Raw genomic sequence first — 23,194 nt, forward strand, 5'->3', positions numbered from 1 at the left:
TATATGCTCATATTCAGTCAAATGCTTCAGAACTCATTGGACGGCAATTCACAGTGCAGATGGACAATGACCCAAAGCATACTGCAAAAGCAACCAAAGAGTTTTTTAAGGCTAAAAAGTGGAATTTTATGCAATGGCCAAGTCAATCCCCTGACCTGAATCCGATTGAGCATGCATTTCACTTGATGATGACAAAACTGAAGGGAAAATGCCCCAAGAATAAGCAGGTACTGAAGACATTTGCAGTAGAGGCCTGGCAGAGCATCACCAGGGATGAAACTCAGCGTCTGGTGATGTCTATGCGTTCCAGACTTCAGGCTGTAATTGCCTGCAAAGGATTCGCAACAAAGTATTAAAAAGTGAAAGTTAGATTTAGGATTGTTTAGTTTGTCCCATTACTTTTGGCCCCTTAAAAAATGGGAGGCACATATAGAAACCGTTGTAATTCCTACACCGTTCACCTGATTTGGATGTAATTACCCTCAAATTAAATCTGAAAGTCTGCAGTTAAAGCAAATCTTGTTTGTTTCATTTCAAAGCCATTGTGGTGGTGAATAGATGCCAAAATATGAAAATTCTGTCAATGTCCCAATATTTATGCACCTGACTGTACATACACATACAGTATATACACTCTAACACATACATACACATACAGTATATACACTCTAACACATACATACACATATTTACAAACGAAAATACATACACATATATACACACTAACATACAAACACATATATCCACACTAACACATACATACACATATATACACTCTAACATACATACACATATATACACACTAACATACAAACACATATATCCACACTAACACATACATACACATATATACACTCTAACATACATACACATATATACACACTAACATACAAACAAATATATCCACACTAACACATACATACACATATATACACTCTAACATACATACACATATATACACACTAACACATACACATATATACACACTAACACTTACACACTAACATACATACACATATATACACACTAACACATACATACACACTAACATACATACACATATATACACACTATCATACATACACATATATACACACTAACACATACATAAACATATATACACACATACATACACATATATACACACTAACACATACATACATATATATACACACTATCATACATACACATATATACACACTAACACATAAATACACATATATACACACTAACACATACATACACATATATACACACTAACATACATACACATATATCCACACTAACACATACATAAACATATATACACACTATCATACATACACATATATACACACTAACACATGCATACACATATATACACACTAACACATACATACACATATATACACACTATCATACATACACATATATACACACTAACACATACATACACATATATACACACTATCATACATACACATATATACACACTAACACATGCATACACACTAACATACATACACATATATACACACTAACACATACATACACACATATATACACACTAACATACATACACATATATACACACTAACATATATACACATATGTACACACTATCATACACATATGTACACACTATCATACATACACATATGTACACAATAACACATATATACACATATATACACACTATCATACATACACATATATACACGCTAACACATATATACACACTAACATACATACACATATATACACACTATCATACATACACATATGTACACACTAACACATATATACACATATATACACATTATCATACATACACATATATACACACTAACACATACACATATATACACACTATCATACATACACATATATACACACTAACACATATATACACACTAACATACATACACATATATACACACTAACATATACATACACATATATACACACTAACATACATACACATATATACACACTAACATACATACACATATGTACACACTATCATACATACACATATATACACACTAACACATACATACACATATATACACACACTAACACATATATACGCACTAACACATACCTACACATATATACACACTATCATACATACACATATATACACACTATCATATGTACACACTAACACATACATACACATATATACACACTATCATACATACACATATATACACACTAACATACATACACATATGTACACACTATCATACATACACATATATACACACTAACACATACATACACTTATATACACACTAACACATATATACGCACTAACACATACATACACATATATACACACTATCATACATACACATATATACACACTATCATACATACACATATATACACACTATCATACATACACATATGTACACTAACACATACATACACATATATACACACTATCATACATACACATATATACACACTAACACATACACATATATAAACACTAACACATACATACACATATATACACACTATCATACATACACATATATACACACTGACACATACACATATATTAACACTAACACATACATACACATATATACACACTAACACATACATACACATATATACACACTATCATACATACACATATGTACACACTAACACATACATACACAGATATACACACTATCATACATACACATATATACACACTATCATACATACACATATATACACACTAACACATACACATATATACAGACTATCATACATACACATATATACACACTAACACATACACATATATAAACACTATCATACATACACATATATACACACTAACACATACACATATATACACACTATCATACATACACATATATACACACTAACACATACACATATATACACACTATCATACATACACATATATACACACTAACACATACACATATATAAACACTATCATACATACACATATATACATACTATCATACATACACATATATACACACTATCATACATACACATATATACATACTATCATACATACACATATATACACTAACACATATATACACATATATACACACTATCATACATACACATATGTACACACTATCATACATACACATATATACACACTAACACATATATACACACTAACATACATACACATATATACACACTAACATATACATACACATATATACACACTAACATACATACACATATATACACACTAACATACATACACATATGTACACACTATCATACATACACATATATACACACTAACACATACATACACATATATACACACTAACACATATATACGCACTAACACATACCAACACATATATACACACTATCATACATACACATATATACACACTATCATACATACACATATGTACACACTAACACATACATACACATATATACACACTATCATACATACACATATATACACACTAACATACATACACATATGTACACACTATCATACATACACATATATACACACTAACACATACATACACATATATACACACTAACATATATATATGCACTAACACATACATACACATATATACACACTATCATACATACACATATATACACACTATCATACATACACATATATACACACTATCATACATACACATATGTACACACTAACACATACATACATATATATACACACTATCATACATACACATATATACACACTAACACATACACATATATAAACACTAACTCATACATACACATATATACACACTATCATACATACACATATATACACACTAACACATACTCATATATAAACACTAACACATACATACACATATATACACACTAACACATACATACACATATATACACACTATCATACATACACATATGTACACACTAACACATACATACACAGATATACACACTATCATACATACACATATATACACACTATCATACATACACATATATACACACTAACACATACACATATATACACACTATCATACATACACATATATACACACTAACACATACACATATATAAACACTATCATACATACACATATATACACACTAACACATACACATATATACACACTATCATACATACACATATATACACACTAACACATACACATATATAAACACTATCATACATACACATATATACATACTATCATACATACACATATATACACACTATCATACATACACATATATACATACTATCATACATACACATATATACACACTAACACATGTATACACATATATACACACTATCATACATGCACATATATATATATATATATATATATATATATATATATATATATATACACACTAACACACACACATATATACACACTAACACTTACACACTAACATACATACACATATATACACACTAACACATACATACACATATATACACACTATCATACATACACATATATACACACTAACACATACACATATATAAACACTAACACATACATACACATATATACACACTATCATACATACACATATATACACACTAACACATACACATATATAAACACTAACACATACATACACATATATACACACTAACACATATATACGCACTAACACATACATACACATATATACACACTATCATACATACACATATATACACACTATCATACATACACATATATACACACTATCATACATACACATATGTACACACTAACACATACATACACATATATACATACTATCATACATACACATATATACACACTATCATACATACACATATATACACACTATCATACATACACATATATACACACTAACACATACACATATATAAACACTATCATACATACACATATATACACTCTAACACATACACATATATACACACTATCATACATACACATATATACACACTAACACATACACATATATACACACTATCATACATACACATATATACACACTAACACATACACATATATAAACACTATTATACATACACATATATACACATTATCATACATACACATATATAAACACTAACACATACATACACTTATATACACACTAACACATATATACACATATATACACACTATCATACATACACATATATATATACACACTAACACATACACATATATACACACTAACACTTACATACATACACGGAATGGGATTGTTGTACTGGTGGCTTGCTTAGCTTCCGGTAAAAATCCCGACAGGGAGAGCCCGGTGGGACAAATGCCGACAGCCAGATAAAGATAAATAAGGTTTGGTGTCCAGCGCTCACCTATATGTGTCTAGATATGTGTCTCCCCTATATATATAACAGTATTAATATTAATACATAAGACTTTAACATATCTAGTTTATTCCTTTTAAGCTAATTGGAGTTGCAGTGCTCCATATAAAGTAATGTTTTAGTTGAGAAAAGCCAGTTTATGATAATTGGTTGCATGGATTATAAGTAGACTCCTTTAGGGTGTCTCTTTATACATATAGCAACTAAGGGGGTCATTAAGACCCACTCGCAAGCGGCAGTACGCTCGCAAGTGGGTCGATGTTCCCCACTGCGCATGCGCACGACGGAGGGAGCTCCGGCGTGCGCATGCGCGAGACCCGGACTGCGACAGCCAAGCTGTCGCTCCGGGTCTCGCACCAAAGGGGGCGTGCTGTCGATGGTGACTGACAGCACGCCCCCTTTGGTGGGCGTGCCGGGGGCGTGCCTGCCAGACGGAGGCGTTCCCATGGGAACGCCTACCGTCTGAAGCTGGCCCCACTGACATCACTAGCCAAAATCACTCCAAGGCTTGTGGCAGGGAGACCCTACCGCAGGGTCTCCGTCGCAAGTCCGATGGTCGCGATGGTCAAGACCATCACGACCATCTTTTTGGATGATCGTATATGCTGTGGGTGGTCATACCTAATTCTTACAGTTAGTGCCTGAACCTAACCCTCCCTCCCCGCTCCCTAAAGCTAACCTTCCCGGGGAGGTGCCTAGCCCTAACCTCCCTCCCCCCCCAGTGCCTAACCCTAATTCCCCCTTCCCCTAGCCTGACCCTAACCATGCCCACATTCTGGTGGAAGCGGCTCTCTCCAAGGGAGGCTGGAGTGAAACCTGTGCGTTCTGCATTAGCAGGGGAGGTGTGGAATTCCAGGATTTCACATTTACACAGACCCAGCTGGATTAATCACTGGAGCACAGGTAGGGTTTAAAACTCCCAAACACCTGATGCTCCTAGCTCCTGATGCCAGACAAGCTGGCCAGGCGATAGGCCGGGGTGGTGGTAGGCATGAGGGTGCTGGAACATTTACTTTTATTTTTATTTGCTTATTTTCTGAAATGTGCCTGTGTGTATACAGGCCTATGCTCACGTATGCTAAGGTGCAGTGTTTGCTGCTATTAAAAGCCACTGCTTTGCCAAGTACCTGCCTGTCTGGAGTTCTCTTTTTTATACCTCATGTTACAATATATACACATATATACATTCTAACACATGCATACACACTAACACATACAGGCACATACATACACATGCTAAAAAACATACATACTTATTACTTACACTTCTGGTGCAACAGCAGATTGCTAATTGGGGGGCGGGCGCTCACATCACTAGGCCCGCCCCTCCACAATGATGCAATCCTCAGGTGTATGGGGGCGAGGCTTGTTGCATTGGCTCCACCCCCATTGCAATCAGAGACTGAAGGAATCGGTCCATGGGGGGGTAGTGCAGGCTGTGCAGCCTGGTAGTAGTGGGTGGGCCCCCTCCCGTTCTGTCAGTGTCCGGTCCCAGGATTCCAGTCCCGGCAATCCCTCCCTGATGGCGACCCTGGAAGGGAAGGGGTAGGGGGTAGTTTGAACTTTTCGGAATTGTATTTTCTTTTCTTGCCACCCCCTATGGATTTCGAAGACTGTTATAGAAGTTATAGAAGTCAACTGCAGAAAATAACATACAGGCCCGTAATAGTATTACCATATCTTAGCTTTTTTTTTTGTTAGGGGCTTAGTTCAAATTTAGTTTTCATAATATTTTATTTGAAAGCCTTTCATCCTATTCCTTCTTACATGATATCACTGTACTAATCCTCATGGGAGAGACCTTCCCTTGTATTTATTGCCCTCTGAGTAAAACAAGTTCCTCCTTGATACAGGGAGTTCGTAAAAATCCCTCCGCAGTGACAAACAGGTCTATCTACTAAGCCTTGAAGAGAGATAAAGTGGATGCAGATAAAGTACTAGACAATCAGCTCCTGCCATTTTCAACACAGCCTGTAAAGTGACAGGAGCTGATTGGCTGGGACTTTATCTCCATCCACTTAGTAATAGACCCCTATGTGCTCAGTGCGTGACAGTCCAAAATTCAAATAGGGGAACCGCACCACCTGCCAGTGAGTCCTGGCTGGCAGTTTGGCAGCGTTTGGGGTGACAGTTGGCGTGTCTCCCCTATTTGAATATTGGACTGCACTGCAGCCCCACCTCTGGAGCCACCACTGCCTGGAGTCACACACTCAGCACACAGGGGCAGATGTATGAAGCTCTGGAAAGTGATAAAGTGGAGAGTGATAAACGACCAACCAATCAGCTCCTAAATGTAATTTTTCAAACACAGCCTGTAACATGGCAGTTAGGAGCTGAGTGGCTGGTCGATTATCACTCTGCACTTTCCAAAGCTTCATATATCTACTCCACATCAGAGGAACCTTGCAAACTCCCTGTAGTACTGTAGTTTCCCAGCAATGTAACTAACTAGCTCAGGAGCTGTCCACTGCCTGGTGCTGAAACAGCTTCACTATAAAGCTCTTAGTAAAACAGGTGGAAGACTATTATTCTAATAAATGTTGCCCCTGACACTGCCTGGGTTTCTTTCTTTCTTTCTTTCTTTCTTTCTTTCTTTCTTTCTTTCTTTCTTTCTTTCTTTCTTTCTTTCTTTCTTTCTTTTTTTCTTTCTCTCTCTCTCTCTCTCTCTTTCTTTTTCTCTCTCTCTCTCTCTTTCTTTCTTTTTCTCTCTCTCTCTTTCTTTTTTTCTCTCTCTCTCTCTTTCTTTCTTTTTCTCTCTCTCTCGTTCTTTCTTTTTCTCTCTCTCTCTCGTTCTTTCTTTTTCTCTCTCTCTCTCTCTTTCTTTCTCTCTCTCTCTCTCTCTCTCTCTCTTTCTTTCTTTTTTTCTCTCTCTCTCTCTCTCTCTCTCTCTCTCTCTTTCTTTCTCTCTCTTTCTTTCTTTCTTTCTTTCTTTTTCTCTCTCTCTCTCTTTCTTTCTTTTTCTCCCTCTCTCTCTCTCTCTCTCTCTCTCTTTCTTTCTTTCTTTCTCTCTCTCTCTCTTTCTTTATTTTTCTTTCTTTCTTTCTCTCTCTATTCCTCTCCCTTTTTCTCATCCTCTTATTTCTCTCTTCCTTCTCATCTATTTCTTTATCAGCACATGATACTATTTTAGCTTTTTTCTTTTCATCGTCATTATAGTACTTTTTGGGATGTCTTCACCTTTTCTCCTCTACAGAGTGATTTTTCTTCTCTGTATGTGGCTTGAGCATCCCCGTGTGTCATTTTTCTTTCTTCTATACTGTTATACATGTTTGGTTGTGGATAGTGTTGTGATGTTGTTATAGGTTGATCATCAGCAGTGTGTTCTCTTCATGAGGAGGGATGTGATGAGTAAGTAAGGTCAATAACAAAAGTGTTTGGAGACTGTACATGTGTGTTATGGAAGAGCCCTCTGGATATGACATCACTGATACAGGTGGGAGGGGTCAGAGTTCTTACCAACTATCATTACTTGACAATGTGATGACATGATTTTAGCACTCTTCAGCTTTCGATATAAACTACAGTAGAAGACATAAATAATACTTTGTGTGCAAATTCTGCAGCAGTGGAATGTTACTCTAGTCATTTTTGTCCCTTGTTATTCAAGTTACAGTATATTACATTTAATGGACAGGGAAATTAAATACACCAATCCTATGTCGACATTTGGCCATTTGTGTCATGTAGATCTGAGCAGCTTTAACAAGTCAGATGTATGAGCCTCCTTTCACATAGAATTATGTCTGGCACCGCAAATATTTTTCTATTAGTTTGAGTAAAAGCTCACATCGGTCTCCTATGTTGTTAGTTGTACCTAGTGGTGTTCCTTATATCTAGGGTTCCCGTGGCTTTGGAATAAAATACTGGAACCACAAAGCTCCCTGAAGCTTTCATGGAAAAATAAGTAGTGTAAGATACAAATTTTGTCCATGAATAGAGGACACTCCTATGAAACATTAGGGTGGCCTGTATATAAACCCATCACAATACTCAATAGCTACAGTACAGTTGTATGGATTACCTGTGGAATAGGGAGGTGTCTTCTACAACACATAGTGAAGGAGCACCTGGACAGGTTAAAAAACGTAGACCTGTGTAAAGGTGGAACAACCATTTAAATGTTCATGGCATTCTGTACACTTTACTGAATGTAAGTAATAGAAATGCAGTCAGAATGCCGGCCGCTGGGATCCTGACTGCAGGAATCTTGAAGGTATGTAGTGGAGTTAGGGAAAGGGTTAGGTTTAGGCACTAGGAGGAGGTTAGGTTTAGGCATGGGGGAGAGTTAGGGTTAGGCTATGGGGAGGGAAGTTTAAGTTTAGGCTCTAGGGGGGAGGTTAGGTTTAGGCATGGGGGAGTGAGAGTTAGGGGCATCAGCATTCTAATCTGGTTGGGATGCCAGCATCAGGATTCTGACTGCCAGGATCCCAAGCATCAGCATCCTGTACCCAACCCAAGTGATATGTACTGTTATTAGTAATCATCTATTGTTATTATTGGTCATGCTATTGGTTGTACTGGAAGGCTTCTGTATTTCCTAAGAAGAAATTTCACCAATACAGCTGTTGGATTGTTGCACATAACTACAGTGGTGGACTCTACTACTCTACCGGCAAATCTGGGATATGGTAGCAGTAAAATCTCTACCACCAGTGGACATCATTCAAATGGCTACAGGGAAGTGTATAGGAGAATATGGTCAAATGAACGTAGACAAAGTGGGGGGATAATATAGTGAATAATGTCCTTTAAATATAGGAAAAAATGGTGCAGATGGAATTAATGTCCTGGGGGGGTTGTGCTCTGGAGCGGCGGCGACCCATGCCCTCCGGTCCGACAACTTACCCTTCTTCTTGCTGTCAATGTTAATCCCTGTGTGAAAGGTTCTTTCAGCCACACAGTCTCTCCGCCTCCGTTGGAGTGTGTGCCAAGTTACACACTCTCTATAGGTCCCTTTGATTCACCAGATGCGGCGAGACCACCGGAACCATGATCACAGTTGATCATGTGGTCACCGCCTATCGATCGCAGTGGCCGGCTGCTCTACCCACTGGTTGGTGGGGAGACTAGGGACCTCATTCAGAGGCGGTCGTTAGTTGCAAGCGGTCGCCCAGAATCAGGGCGGCCGCTTGCATCCTGAACCGCCTCCTTGTCGATCGCTAAGCTGTGAGTTAACACCCACAGCTCTAGCAACCAACATGGGTGATAGTTGCGATGGTCAAGACCATCGCGACCATCGGGGCTTATGACCAGACCCTAAGGTTGGGTCTGGGCACTCGTAAGCCCCAGGGAGCTTCCTGCTCTGATCGAGCAGGAAGCTGCCCATTGACAACAGAAATGATGTCAGTGGGGCCGCCCCCAAACGGCAAGTGTGCCGGCAGGAACGCCTCCATTTGGGCAGGCGCGCCCCCTGCCCGCCTCCTAAACGGGGCAAGCTGTCACTCACCATCGACAGCTCACCCCATCTGCCGCGAGACCCCTAGTGACAGAGCGTCCTTCGCTAGCCTGGTGTCATGCATGCGCACAACGGAGCCGGCTCCATCGTGCTCATGCCCAGTGGGGTAACATTGAGTTAGTTGCGAGCGCTCAGGGCTTGCGACCGACTCTGAATGACCCGCTAGGTCCATACGGAGGCAGTTATGGTGTCTGCCATGTGCACACTTCCTGGATACCCTGGTTTGCCTTTCGCTTCCTGAATTGAGCGAATCCTCGTGGTATCTCGGGGAACAGCTATTTTTGTTAGTGCTTACTCCGGTAAGCGTTCCTATGTCAGCGTGTGTTCCAAAGATGGATTGAATGTTGTCAAACGCGTTGCAGCCTTTCGGGCTTCCTCAGGGACGTGAATGATGGATGTGTCTTAATCAGGTTTAAATAGGATTCTTGTTAGGCGTGGTTAGCATAGGGGTTGTCATGGAAATGGGGCGTGGTTAGCATAGGGGTTGTCATGGAAACGGGGCGTGGTTCTAATTGGTTTCCTGTCTGACATGGTTTGCATATTGGTTGTCAAGGAAACCAGATGTAATTGATTGCAGGGAAGTTTGTCTCTCCATTCATTTTGTGTTTCAGATGTTTGTTGTCACAAAATTATGATACTTTGGGCTCTATTTATTATCATTATTTTTACTAAAATAAAGTGATAAAGGCTGTTTTGTGTTTTCACACCATTTTCACATTATTTTAGTATCACCTATAGTTATTACAGGGCAATTGGAGTAGAATTCGTAAAATTCTACTCCAACCCCTAAGTATCACTTATTTTTAATAATCAGATCGCATTTCCCATAATTGTAATGGGAAATGCGATCTGTGCGCAAGTAACTAAAAATAAATTGGGAAAAAAATACCTGGGGAGGCTCCAGGTGGCGTTATCCATGGTCTCCCCCGGTTACTGGACTCCTGCTCCGCTCTAATGGGCAGAGCAGAGCCCGGAGCCGGCCCCAGTGACCAGCTGTGTGGTCTAAACAGACCACACGCTGATCTCTGCTACACAGACCACACGCTGATCACTGCTACACACACCACACGCTGATCACTGCTACACACACCACACGCTGATCACTGCTACACACACCACACGCTGATCACTGCTACACACACACCACACGCTGATCACTGCTACACACACCACACACTGATCACTGCTACACTGACCACACGCTGATCACTGCTACACTGACCACACGCTGATCACTGCTACACACACCACACGCTGATCACTGCTACACACACCACACGCTGATCACTGCTACACACACCACACGCTGATCACTGCTACACACACCACACGCTGATCACTGCTACACACACCACACGCTGATCACTGCTACACACACACAGCACGCTGTCGGTCGTAGCGGGTCTCACGCATGCACACGAAGGAGCCGGCTCCCTCGTGCGCATGCGCACTTGACAAACATCGAGGTGGCCGTGCGTTCGTAGACCGTACGGCCGCCTCTGAATGAAGGCCACAGTCTCTCCGTCTCCGTTGGAGTGTGTTCCAAGTTACACGCTCTCTATAGGTCCCGTTGATTCACCAGACGCGGCGAGACCACCACTTTTTTCCAAAAATACCGTAATAAGTGTGCGGAGGAGATTCGCAGGGAAAGAGCTTTATCGCAAGCTCTGTCCCTGCAAGGGATTTTTAGTAAATCCCTGTGATATTGCCTGAATTCACAATGCGAATTCAGTCAGTAATATCACACTACAATCTGCATTACCAATGCGGATTGTAGTAAATAGAGCCCTATGTGTAATGGGTGGCATTTGCACATGACATTATATGTGGCACACTAGTGGGGATATCAATCTGTACCTCTTTCTCCTTTACGTAGCTTCATCATGTGGTGTTTTTAATGATGACTACGGTGATTTTAATGGTTTACTCGTGTGTTTCTTAGTGCTGTGTTGTGATAAAGCACATATTCTGTATTATATTCATTATACAGAGGATCTCTTTGTAGATATGTACTCCTCTTTTGTTTTTTTTTGTCCACTACAATATTTATTGGATGAGCCCTGTTATTTAGGAATTGTCAGTGGCTCATAATGGCTTTGACTTCAATATCTATGTTTAGTCCATCTGGGGTCTGCGTTTGAGGGTGAAGATCCACTCAATGGAGTCTTTCTAGGACTAATATGAGTTCATGTGAGTCTCAATAGGACTAATGCAAGTCTCCATAGGATTAATGAGAGTCTCCTTAGGACTAATATAAGCCTCATTAATGCAAGTCTCCATGCAGCTTTGAGTGGGAAGCCACTCCACCCACTGTTTTTCCGTCTACAGATACAACCATCATAATTAGTATTGGCACTGGCACGGGACCCATGCTGAGTGCCGGAGATCCATAAGAAACAGGCTTCCCTTCTCCTTATGCATGCCTCAGAATAGCACGGAAGTACAGTATAGCTCCACTCACGCAACACCATTATACTCCCACAAGATGGCACAGTTCCTTGTTCCCAGATATAACCCAGAAACGGACATTTCACGCCAACAGAGATTGGGCCAAGATCCGCCCAGCTCTGAAATGCCTGGAGATATGCGAAAATGCGCCAATTGCTGCTGTGCATGCGCATTATCCGAAAAATGTGCTATTTGCGCCAAGGAGCTGTGTGTGACTCAGAACCAGGCCAAGCGTGTGCTCTTACCCGATCTCCTTGGGATATAACTGTTAATCACTCTTTGCCTGCTCAGTTAGAGAAGTTCCTTATCTCTGGCAAACCGCTGCTGAGCAGTGATAGAGACCATGGCGAAAATGTTAATTATTTATCAAAGGTTTTGATTCATACATACATTATAGTCTTTGATACATGCAGTCTCTTTGTACATTATGCAATTAGGTAGACAAAAGAGTTGAACCAACACTGCAGTAGGTAACGAGTCAACGACAGGAGTCAATGTCTTTATTTTTCAATACGGAAAGGAATATGATTTATAATGGAAAATATTCTGCATGAATATTCAGGGAATAAACCACAACACAAGGGCACTGAAACAATATAAATGAGTCCAATCATATGGTTAGTTTTATTTATCCCCATTGGTTTCCTTAATCCGGCACTGGAGGAAGACTACATCATTGAAGATGTGCTGTATTCTTTGGAGAAAGCTAAAGGACGAAGGGAATTACAGAACAACAAATGTCTGTCAGTCTTTCATTCTAGATTATTGCACATCTTCATAGGACGCCTCATCCTTCAAGTTTCACCAGGCGCCTCTTTGTGGTTAAACATTTGTCAGCATTCATTGCTATTTGTTTCATAGTGTTCTGCCAATGGATCAACTGGGGAGACGCTCGTATGGAGCATTTGTTGACAAGAACATCTCCCTCCCCAGTCTAGCACCAATAAATTGGGAGAGATTAAGGCAGTAAATCTTCTGCTCCACGCAGCTGTTGAGAAAGAGACGGATGGCACAAAACTCTGTCTATTCAGGAATTCAAACTGCATCAGAAATTATCCAAATTTGACAGCCAATTTTAAACACTCATGGACTGCAGATGGAAACACAGTAATTGGCAGCAGACTATTCTAGAGATGATATCTGTAAATCACTGCTGGTTGTTTTCCTTTATACCTATCTGTTTTCATAGTTTTCCAAGGTGAATGTTGTTGTGCGAGGAAAGTGATTCACTAAACTGCAAAATATTGTGATTTACTTTCAAGAGATGAGGTTCTGCAGATATTATTACCAGGTTATGATATTTTACATGGCAGGATATCAGGGGCTCATGAGCTTTCCCGACAAGCCAAGACATTTATCCATTCTAGTTGGTGGTTCATTAACTGCCGTGCCCCCTCGGCGGTTAACGGTGGCACTGGTTGCATACCTCTCGTTTCCATGGACCCAGAAGGGTCATGAATGGTGCAACGACCCTTTGTCACCACCTTTTAATTTCCCACTGTCTTGGCACACTTTTAAAGGTCTTATATTTGTGAAAAGAAGCTTAATTTGAAGGTAAGTTACAGAGCTAAAGGCAGGGCCGCAACTAGGGGGGAGGACTAAAGGTGCACGTGCACCGGGTGCCAGATTGCAGGGGGTGAAAAAAGCTGACTCAAGGTGGCTTGGGGGCTGCAGACTCAGAAAACGGCCATCCAAAAATGGCCGCCGCCAAAGAGGAGACAAATGCTAGAGGTCCTTACTGGCCAGGGGGGTTTATGCTCATTGCCAGGGGGTTTATGCCAGCCATCCGCATGGACGAGCAAGGACAAACTTCAGGTACAGGAAGGGAGGGGGCGCAAGATTGCTGTCTTGCACCAGGTGACAGATATCCTAGTTTCGGCCCTGCTAAAGGGATGACATCGCTGAATTTCACCTTAAGTAGCAAAACATTCATCATTACCTACAACGTTATCTTCTATGTTTTCACCTTTTGTCTCCCATATCAATAATATTCAGACCAGCACAATCATCATTGTCTCACTTTGCGCCATGACTAGAGAGCTACAATCACCCACCATTATATCACTGCAGTGTCTATGCTGTAACAAAGTATAGTTCCTATCCTACTTACAGTATTTCTTTACATGTTGTATTTACCTGTACATGCCTGATCTTCTTACCTGACCCTGGACCTGTCTAAGTTCCGGCTCTGTGAATGTTCCGGGTAATTTCTGGTTTTTCATTCCTCAAGAGCTCTGCTTTCACTGGAGGAGAGATTGTCCTCCCTTCTTGGCCAGTCCATGCATCGTACCGGTAGCTCTCCAACCTATCGCAGAAACAGAAAACTACTTCTGCTAGAAGTGAAAAGAGGCCGGTTGTAGCCATTTCAATTTGTTTTAAGAAGACAGCAGTGGGATGACTTCTACACCCCTTTCTGAGGTACCACCTGATTCTCGAACAGAAGATTAATTTGGGGATGGAGTTCAATACTACATGAGAAACAAACCTGGGAAAGTGTCTCCTTTGTTAAAGAAAAGTCATAAATCTTCATAGACTTCAAAAACATTAGCTCTTGTTGTGGAGGGAAAGAAGACACCCTTTGAGGGGGATCTTCCTGAGCTGGAGTAATAAAACAAAGGTTTACCATTTGTCCGGCCATAAAAAATAACCCACCTAAACCCCTGTCACGTCCCAGGATTGACCCATGAGGGTTTTCAACAGATAAATGGGGTGTTCCAGCTGACCAGCACAATATGGCTGACTACTAGTGAAATGTCCCACAAAGGCGTTAGTGGTGGCTCAACTCTCATGGGTGCCTCCGGGAGACTGGTTTCCTTTACAAACTCTGGTGTACACAACTCTTCTAGGGGACATGATGGACAAGTTGGCAGTACCGACCTAACCCAGCTGGCAACTCAACAGGGGTGGGAGGTAGAGATCAAGACACAAAATCAAATATATAGGGTGGGTCCCAGGGACCATATACATCAAGTTCATAATTCTGTGGGTCTCAGGGACGCATCATTTAAAAAAAATGTGGGGTCTTGTCTCACTTTTCATAGGCCCTGCCAGAGATTACCTCTCCAGACCACCCCACATGCCCCTTTTATATGCCAGCATACTCGCTAACACATCATCAGGTACTTCCACATGACCCGTTTGTATAATCAGACTCCCCCACATGCCACTTTTAGACCAAAGCCAGGGTTTTGACCCGGCTCTTTCCCAGGTTACTGAACATGGTTTGAACCCCGGTCACATCTCCGATACCCCTATCACACTGTACACTGTACCTTGGTTCTGGTTATTTCTTGGTCAGCCCCTTTCACACTGAACCCATTTCTGCCCTGCAAACTAATGTAGAGTCATCCAAAATAGACGTTCCCTACTGACGTCATCTCTAAGCACTCCATAGCTTTCCAGCTGCGCCAATTATCATATTACTGTGTAGCGTGACCCGAGTCTGATAACCCAGGTCGCACTTTTTACACTACATGCTACCCGGGTTGGTCCCGGGAATAACCCGGGTCGTGACCAGGATCGAGGACCCAGGATGTTGGACCCCTGTAGACCCCCCCAATGTGACTCAAGCCAACTTGGAAAGAGCACACGTTTATTTGTCAGCCTGGCGTGGAGAGAACAGCAAATCAGACTCTCATACAGTATACTATATATATATATAGTTTAAAAATAATGTCAGTAATTTAGTATTACAAAAGACTTTACATTGTGGTGCAATCTATCACTGACATCATGATATTGAGGGCGGCTGGGTTTTCTCTCCCCCTGGGGGCTAAACTGTCTGGCTACAGCTCTGGGATTTGGCCCAAAAGTAATGGGGGGCATCCACTAGACGATTTTATCCCTGTCCAACCTCTTAACGATTTTCCCTTGAACTTTCCCTTGAAATATGATCTTCCACTGAACAATTTCAAACGATTTGCAATAGATCTAACAATAAACTATGTTGTTTTAATCTGTGATTGAGAGCTTTCAGCTATAGTGGGCAGATAGTGGTTCATTGTTTGATCGTTCAGCGTGAACAATGTGTAAACGATGTGTAAACGATTTGTATTCAATCAAGTGAAATTGACCTGCATGTTCAGTCGATGGAGGAGACGATCAAACGACCAGCGGGAGCGCGCATCGTACATCGTTAGAAACAATTACTGCACGATTTGCAAACGAAGTTCAAACTATGTTTGAACGATTATCGAACGATTATCGAACGATTTTATCATTATCGTTCAACTTTATCTTCTAGTGGATACCCCCCTTAAAGGGGGTTTAATCGTTCAACTTTATCGTCTAGTGGATGCCCCCCATTATAGTTCTCTAGGAAGCACTTTGATGTGACACATTTACTCTGCACCAGGATAATTCAATTTGTCCTGCTGACTATTTGCGTCAGGACATTTCAGCAAACATTTCCAAACTAGTGAGTGGGCATGTTACTGTATAGGTGCTAGGTGGTCTAAAAGACATCCGTTAATGACTCCTGTATTACACATTCAGATGCGCTTTATAAATGAATAGTAAAGGTAATACTAGCAATAACTGCTCTAACATGGCTAAGACCAGCAAATGTCATTGACCAAACTGGACTTTTTGGGAACATCATTATAAGAAAGGGGAAAAGGTTACAGGTCTCATTTAGGAGCAAATGTGGCAATTTAAAGCTGAATAAACCATGGGTACAAATACAATTGTTAGTTCTCTGAATACAGAAAAAACATACTGCCCAAACACTGGGGGGCTTTTCGTTTTACACTGATTTAGGGTTGAGATAGGTTGCGTCCCATTCCCAAATCTTAAAGTGTCCACGCGTTTTAAATTTACAGGTGCCTCTTAAAGAGGCACTACAGTATGTGTGAAAAGCTGGGAGCCCACATTGCAAACTTAGAGCAAACACGCACATTATTACTTGATGCATACGCCCATTATTACTTGATGCATACGCACATTATTACTTGATGCATACGCACATTATTACTTGATGCATACGCACATTATTACTTGATGCATACGCACATTATTACTTGATGCATACGCCCATTATTACTTGATGCATACGCACATTATTACTTGATGCACACGCACATTATTACTTGATGCACACGCCCATTATTACTTGATGCATACGCACATTATTACTTGATGCATACGCCCATTATTACTTGATGCATACGCACATTATTACTTGATGCATACGCACATTATTACTTGATGCACACGCACATTATTACTTGATGCATACGCCCATTATTACTTGATGCATACGCCCATTATTACTTGATGCACACGCACATTATTACTTGATGCATACGCACATTATTACTTGATGCATACGCCCATTATTACTTGATGCATACGCCCTGTGCACGTCAAAGCTCAACAACTGCTGAGGTGGGAAATGTTCTGAGATGAGAGGAGCACGGTGAACAGGACGTGATAGTAATTAAATTGGTTTAACAGCTAATAAGGTGTGAAAGAGAACATTTATAGGGTGTACCCTGGTTTGCAGTTGGCGGGAGACACGCTTTACATGGAAATAATATAAACCAAACCTCGGCCTATAATTTTAACAGGATTCCACTTTAGGGCCGTATTCAATTACAAGCGAAAAGCCGAGATCCGCGAAAAAGTATCGCCGATTGCGACTTTAGGGGCGGAAAAGCACAAATTGGGGGGACAAGTTTGCAAACTAGCGAAATAAGGTTCTGGGGGTGCTCTAAGAAGGTGCTTTTGATATTGCAGGTGCTTTTATGAGGGTTGAAATTCGCAATTATTAAAACTTTACTTTAGAGACAGTAAAATATGCTAGCCCCCATTTTCAGGTACCCCAAATTTACCAGGACTACTTTTATATAAAAAAATTCACCACTTGTGCAAATACGCTAATTAGAGGCAATTGTGCTAACTTATGTACCCCAAACAGTTGTATTAGGGCTAATCGGGCACTACTACATTGTTCCCCAATGTTTCCCCAATGTTTCAGCATATTTTGGGGGGGTTCAGGCTGATTTCCCAGATTCTGACACCACTTTTCGCCTGTTCTGACTTCGCGTGCCTCCGTTTTCGCGTCTTTTGGAATTGAATAGGGCGAACCACGGGTACGTGCAAGATAAGTTTCCGCGGCTAAAAGACGTGATGTAGGCGAAAAGTCCGGCATGCAAAACTTTATCGCGTATGCGAAACTAATAGAATACGGGGAATCGGCAGGTGGTTCAAATCCCGACGCGAGATGCCCAGCAGGGGTGAAGATCCCAACAGGGGTTTTTAGTAAGTACTACTAACCCTGCCCCCCCCTAACCCTAACCCTCCCTTAGGGGTGCCTAACCCTAACCTCCCCCTAGTGCCTAACTCTGACCCCCCTCAAGTGCCTAATCCTAACCCCCCCGACCCCGCAGCCTAAACCTCGGAGGGGTGCTTAACTCTAACTCCCCCTTCACCTAGCCTAATCCTAAACCTCCCGGGGGGGGGTCTAACCCTAAGGCCCCCCGACAGCCCCTAACCAAACTCTTCCCTCCCGCGACTGTCCACGCCCGCCGCCCGACTTACCTTCATTCGGTATGCCAGGCGTTGGGCTCCCAGCGTAGATCTAATGACAGCAGGGCCGGATTTCACGCTGTCCATCTTAGGCGCTCGCCTAGGGCCCGGCGGGATCCAAGGGGCCCGTGGACGGGCCCCTTTGCCTGAAGATATCCCCGATCACAGCGCTCCCAGAGGAGCACTGCGATAGTACCGCGTGATGTCATGACGTCACGCGGTCCCGCCTCCACTCCCAGAGAGTGCCGCGCGGCTGACGGAGAGAGAGCCTGTGTGTCCACTGCCGCCTGCGCGCGGCAAGAAGGAATAGTGTGTGTGCACACTGCAAAGGTTAGCTCAACGGGGACCCGCCGCCCTGTCCCTCTCAGCTGATCCATGCTCATCTAGCTAGCCCCGCTGTGACCCGCCCCAGCAGCCACTCTGTCAGCCTTCCAGGCCCTCCGCCGCCCACCAGCAGTAAACAGCAGCAGTGGAGCACCCAAGGCCAGGCAGGTAGGGAACTGTATTACATATACAGTATATATGTACTGTATATATATATATATATATATATATATATGTGTGTACTGTATGTATATACCTATATTAATGTGCACTGTATGTGTATATGTATATATACATATGTATATATTTATGTGCATATATATATACATATATGTGTGTGTATGTGTATATATATATATATATATATATATATATTAGGGGTGTGCACCGGCCACTTTTCGTGTTTTGTGTTTTGGTTTTGGATCTGGATCTTTCTTCGTGTTTTGGATCTGGATTGGTTTTGCCAAAACCACCCTTCCGTGTTTTGGGTTCTGGGTTTTGTGTTTTGGATCTGTATTTTTTTGAAAAAAATCATAAAAACAGCTAAAATCACAGAATTTGTAGGTTTTTCTGCTCCTATGCTATTATTAACCTCAATAACCTTAATTTCCACTCATTTCCAGTCTATTCTGAATACCTCACACCTCACAATAGTGTTTTTATGTCCAAAAGGTTGCACCGAGGTAGCTGGATGACTATGCTAAGCGACACGAGTGGGCGGCACAAACACGTGACCCATCTAGGCGTGAAACTGCAGTGGCAGACAGGATGGCATTGAAAAACTAGGCCCCAAACTGTACATAATGCAAAGAAAAAAAAGAGGTGCAAGATGGAATTGTCCTTGGGCCCTCCCACCCACCCTTATGTTGTATAAACAGGACATGCACACTTTAACAAACCAATCATTTCAGTGCCAGGGTCTGCCACACAACTGTGGCTGAAATGATTGGTTCGTTTGGGCCCCCACAAAACAAGCTGGCAATTTATCTGTCCCTGCACAAACTGGCTCTACGGAGGCAAGATGTCATCCTCATCCTCCTCATCCACCGATTCCTCACCCTCTTCAGTGTGTACATCCTCATCCTCACAGAGTATTAATTCGTCCCTGCTGGAACCACAGGTCCCTCTGTACGTTCTGGAGGCTGGTCTCCCTGGAAGAGTTGATCATTCATTTTATGAACATCATCTTCTCCACATTTTGTGGAAGCAACCTCCTACGCCTTTCGCTGACAAGGTTCCCGGCTGCACTAAACACTCTTTCGGAGTACACACTGGAGGGGGGGCAACTCAGGTAAAATAGAGCCAGTTTGTACAGGGACCTCCAAATTGCTTCTTTTTCCTGCCAGTACAGGTACGGACTGTCTGACATGCCTACTTGGATGCTGTCACCGATGTAATCCTTTAACAGACAGACGCACGCTTGTCGCTGCTGCTTTGAGGATGCAAGTGCGGCTACAGCCCACACAATTCACAAAGACAGAAAAAGAAGAAGAATATTTTTATTGTTTGTGTAGCACACTTTGAGGGTGTCACCACCCTTTAACAGACAGACGCACGCTTGTCGCTGCTGCTTTAAGGATGCAGGTGCGGCTACAGCCCACACATTTCACAAAGACCGAAAAAAAAGGACAATATTTTAATTGTTTGTGTAGCACACTTTGAGGGTGTCACCACCCTTTAACAGACAGACGCACGCTTGTCGCTGCTGCTTTAAGGATGCAGGTGCGGCTACATCCCACACAATTCACAAAGACAGAAAAAAGAAGAAGAATATTTTTATTGTTTGTGTAGCACACTTTGAGGGTGTCACCACCCTTTAACAGACAGACGCACGCTTGTCGCTGCTGCTTTGAGGATGCAAGTGCGGCTAGATCGCACACAAGTCACAAACACATTAAAAAAATAGTTTTTTATTTTTTGGAGCACTTTGAGAGTTACACCACCCTTTAACAGACAGACGCACGCTTGTCGCTGCTGCTTTAAGGATGCAGGTGCGGCTAGAGCCCACACATTTCACAAAGACCGAAAAAAAAAGAACAATATTTGAATTGTTTGTGTAGAACACTTTGAGGTTTCACCACCCTTTAACAGACAGACGCACGCTTGTCGCTGCTGCTTTAAGGATGCCGGTGCGGCTACAGCCCACACAATTCACATAGACAGAAAAAAGAAGAAGAATATTTTTATTGTTTGTGTAGCACACTTTGAGGGTGTCACCACCCTTTAACAGACAGACGCACGCTTGTCGCTGCTGCTTTAAGGATACAGGTGCGGCTACAGCCCACACAATTCACATAGACAGAAAAAAGAAGAAGAATATTTTTATTGTTTGTGTAGCACACTTTGAGGGTGTCACCACCCTATAACAGACAGACGCACGCTTGTCGCTGCTGCTTTAAGGATGCAGGTGCGGCTACAGCCCACACATTTCACAAAGACCAAAAAAAAAAGAAAAATATTTTAATTGTTTGTGTAGCACACTTTGAGGGTGTCACCACCCTTTAACAGACAGACGCACGCTTGTCGCTGCTGCTTTAAGGATGCAGGTGCGGCTACAGCCCACACAATTCACAAAGACAGAAAAAAGAACAATATTTTAATTGTTTGTGTAGCACACTTTGAGGGTGTCACCACCCTTTAACAGACAGACGCACGCTTGTCGCTGCTGCTTTAAGGATGCAGGTGCGGCTACAGCCCACACAATTCACAAAGACAGAAAAAAGAAGAAGAATATTTTTATTGTTTGTGTAGCACACTTTGAGGGTGTCACCACCCTTTAACAGACAGACGCACGCTTGTCGCTGCTGCTTTGAGGATGCAAGTGCGGCTACATCGCACACAAGTCACAAACACATTAAAAAAATGTTTTTTTATTTTTTGGAGCACTTTGAGAGTTACACCACCCTTTAACAGACAGACGCACGCTTGTCGCTGCTGCTTTAAGGATGCAGGTGCGGCTACAGCCCACACAATTCACAAAGACTGAAAAAAAAAGAGCAATATTTTAATTGTTTGTGTAGCACACTTTGAGGGTGTCACCACCCTTTAACAGACAGACGCACGCTTGTCGCTGCTGCTTTGAGGATGCAGGTGGAATCTAGACGGGATTTGGAACCGAGGACACA

Source organism: Taudactylus pleione, unplaced genomic scaffold (assembly GCF_031769625.1).
Source record: "Taudactylus pleione unplaced genomic scaffold, aTauple2 ptg000695l, whole genome shotgun sequence".
Classification (NCBI taxonomy): Eukaryota; Metazoa; Chordata; class Amphibia; order Anura; family Myobatrachidae; genus Taudactylus; species Taudactylus pleione.